Source organism: Halyomorpha halys, unplaced genomic scaffold, assembly GCF_000696795.3.
Source record: "Halyomorpha halys isolate HHAL.00 unplaced genomic scaffold, Hhal_1.1 Scaffold2981.1, whole genome shotgun sequence".
NCBI lineage: Eukaryota > Metazoa > Arthropoda > Insecta > Hemiptera > Pentatomidae > Halyomorpha > Halyomorpha halys.
This window is the reverse complement of record NW_027110712.1, coordinates 9,702-13,966: the sequence shown is the minus strand read 5'-3', so window position 1 is coordinate 13,966 and position 4,265 is coordinate 9,702.

Genomic DNA, 4,265 nt, shown 5'->3' with positions numbered 1-4,265 from the left:
TAATAGTGCACTTTTTTTCTAGCACAGAGTTTTTTGTTTCGTTTTTTTCACACTGTTGTTGGCTTCATATATAAAAGTAGAAATTCAATGGTGCAAATTCCAAAATTATTTTAATTTTAACCATGATCATTTGTAAAACCACACCTTTCAACAACAAAAGTGTTGCTTAGCACTAATCTACAAAGATTTTTTGTTACACCCAAGTAGAAGGGATGGGAGAGAAGAAGTCCCTTCTAAATACCTCCAAAAGATCTCTTGGTTTAAACCTGAGATGCTATAATCCCCCATTAGATTTAGCACGACCGGCTAGTAAATTTGTAAATTTTTTATACTTAGTGCTATTATGTTAAAAAATAATCTATTGTTGGAAGATAGTCCGGGTGGGGGTCAATGAAGGTACAAAATAGTAAAAAAACTATTTAATGGTAACCTGTATTTACTATTTCATATATTTATTTACTGCCACCCGGACTATCTTCCAACAATCTACTTCATACGGCCAACTATGTACTTCAAACAAAAAAGTATTCTGTTTTTTTTTTGTTTTTTTTTCCAGTGTTAAAGTGTTATTTAAATTATGCATAACTCATTTAGATAACAAAATTATTACTTTTTTATGGTGGAACGACTCCAACAATCGGCAGAATCTTTTAATCTTGACATGGAATATATGTAAAACTATTTAAATAATAAATACTGCCGCGCTGCGACAACTCCCTGCTGTAGAACTGATAGACACTATCGCTATAAGCAGACCTGCACAACAGAGATAGTGCACCACCATGATTTCACTTCTGATATTCTCTATCAGTTCTGTTTGCTTCGTTGATTAATTAATGTCACTATCCAGGTTCGCTGATACTATGAAATCGGCTTGAGATCAGTTATAGTTTCGGGTTTTAAAAATTAACATTAATATATTTGGCTGGGTACTAGATAATAAGTCAATAAATTTATTTCATTTTAAAATAAATTATTTATATTTTATCTCTGCTGTTTCCACTATAATAAAATGAATGAATGGTACAGCTTGAGAATTATAATTCACCTATGGTATAGAAAAAACAGATACCTAATGAAAAAATGTAAATAGGAATATTTTTAAAACAGGATAATGTTTTGAAAGACCAACTATTTATTTTTTTTATCATTTTTTTTGTTGGAGAAAAATATTAGTGTTTATTTAAATGATTAACTTTATTCTTGTGCTCAGAAAATGTTGCGATATCTTTTTTTTTCGTAACTTCCTTTATTATTAAATTTATATAATACATACATACACAAACATATTACAAATGACAAGTGTATACTAGCATACTACTGCCTTGGACTGCCTTGTGGCATTGTAAGGTTCGTTGCAGGGTCTAATCAAGGTAGTCAAATCATGCAGCCAATGGCAGTGGATTATTGGAACGGGGAGGTACGTTCCGCTGGTTAGGTGTGAGTGTAACGACTTTAGACTGTAGAGTCCAAAGTTCTTCCCTCGTCGAGGACATCAACTGAGGGAACAGTGCACTGCCATCTCCCAGATCTTGATGGAGGGGTTATTTCACGAAACAAAGGGTTAGAGCAGGCCTTCAACCCATAAAAAAATTTGATGTATCGCCGGGTTATGAACTCCGGCAGAGTGGGGAATTGGAGCTCTTCACGGATGACACTGTTCTTGGCCCTCTGAAGCTTGGTTCCCCTGACGAAGTGAGCAGATGGTGCAGCCTGTACGATTTAAGTCGGGCCAGCTTGAGCCTCTTCTTGGCATGATTGGAGAAGGTGAGATGACGATCTAGAGTCCGACCAAGGTAGAGAATGGAATTAAAGATCTTCCGTCCTTGTTCATCCACCACGAATCGTTGAGTCAGGCAGCTCTGTTTGCCTTTCTGAAAGGACATGACTATAGCGTCAGTCTTAGACTGATTTCTTGGTTCACCCCGAAGTCCGTTATCCTGGAAGTTGGATAATAACGGGAGAGCTAACCTTAACTTAACTTAAAACCGTGATATCAACACGGTTGCTAGGTCTAAAGTGTCGCGATGTCACTTTGTTGGCCTCTAGATATTACACTTGGGTTTATCCACAATGTGAGATTAAACATATTTAACTTTATTATTAATGCTATTTAATTATTTTAAAAATCCATTTAGTCCCTCCATTCTTATTCTCTTATAAGTACAAAGATTCGGTCATTCTGGAAATTCTCAATGATACATTATTCATAATATCACTGCTACAACATGATCTAATGGTTGCTGGCTATTCGAGGTTTGTTAAAAATATACCTTAGTCTATTAATCTATTTTTATCCAATGTTTTACTTTTTAAAATTTTATTCAATTTTTAATATCTTATAAAATCTTATCGTATTATAGTCTTTTAATATATAGTACAAATTGAATAAAATTATAATAAGTAAAACAATGGATAAAAATAGGTTAATTGACTCAGGTATATTTTTGATAAAGGCAGAATATCCTGCAACATTTTGATCACGTTGTAGCTTTGTATTTTAAATAATATATCCTTGGCCGAAGCGTTAGAATTAAAAGAGAAGAAAAACTTATGAATATTTTTTATTATAATTGATAAATAAACGAGTCAGGACAAGAAATTAAATAATATATAGATTAATGCTATTGTTTATTTTTTTCATCTTACCATCACCTTTTATACATTCTAAAATCTACTATTGCCTTATAGTCAAAAATTAAGAACTAAAAACGCGTTATACGGGACACAGTATTCTCGATACGTCATAGAAGAGGAAATATGTGGATTAAGAACCATTGTGTTTTTAGCTCTTATTTTTTTATGTTAAGGCAATAAGTAGGGAGTGGATAGCTCATTAGTAAGCCACTGTGCTGTCAGCTTCAAGGACCCGGATTAGAATCCTGCTGCGACAGATACTTTTGTTTTCTGTTTTACTGTAGCCGTAAGGCAGAGCTCTAAGTTCGGGTGCCCTCCGGGGTCTACCCAGCCTCGTAAAGTGGCACCTTTAGTTGCGTAAAAAAATGACGGGCGAGGGTGATTCTGACTAAATCACCTTCTTGCACAACCGTTTGAGTACTTCCTTAGATAGTCCTGCTCCCATCACGCTTCTTGGGTTGTTGCGGTGCAGATTTAAATTTTTTTTAAGGCAATAATAAATTTAATTGTTAGTGAAGTCAATATTTTTATTTTAAATTTAATAAACATTTCGGATTGATACAATCAGTTTTCCTTTCATTTTTGTGAAAAGTAATTTAAGAAACCCATTTTTAACACTTTTCGGAAAAATTTTTTTTTTAGGAGTATTACTCCTAAGGCTTGGAAATATTTTTATTAGGAAGATGATAAAAAAACTACAACATAGAAGTGATGTATTGTCAAGATTCTAGATTTTGAAGTGCATGAAAACATTGATAAAGTTTAGACAATATTTTTATTTAAAAAAATCATAGACTTGATACTTTGTCAATATTCTAGATTATGAAGTGCATGAAAACAATAATGAAGTTTAGAATTTAAAGTTCTAAAATAGTGAATTTTCTATGTTGAATATGTTTTACGGTGACTTTGATTATTTTTAAAATACTATAAACAAAAGTATTGAAAAGAAGATTTTGTATGAAAATTTATAGTTTCCACTGTAAGCTTTATTTTTCCAATATCTAAAAAGCAACGGTGGTTAGTAAATTCGTGTATATGATGCGATCGTTATGTGTAATGTTGACCGCACTATCTAAGCAGTTGTCCCGTTTCACACAAAATTGTTCAGGATATGAACAAGGGGAATGTAAAGTAGAGAGATAGACAGAGGACACTCACTAAGCGATATGGAAATGTCCTGCCTTCCCAATGGCCCGTTCTAACCTATATCACTCTTATCTCATTCTACGTGTTTTTATCAAAGGCCTCTTTTTTTAAACATATCCACTTTCTGATCCCCCCTTCATTTTAGTTTCTACATTTTTTTTCTACTTTTCGAAATGTGATCCGAACACTTACAAACACATCTCCTGAAATCATTGATCTGTTTGTTTTTTATAGTCAGTATGAAGGTGATGCTTTTAAAAAATATATTAAACTTTTTTTTTAAATAATTCTAACTTCCTACTTTTATCAAATGCATATAATTTTTTATAAAGGCCGTACTATTTAGTGAAAACAAAATAGAACTTGTATATGAATATATCTTTTTCTTACTAGAGGTTTGTATCTTCTTCAATATTTTTATTATGTCTACTTAATTTATAATTAATAATAATATTCTATATTTATTCTGGGATTGATCC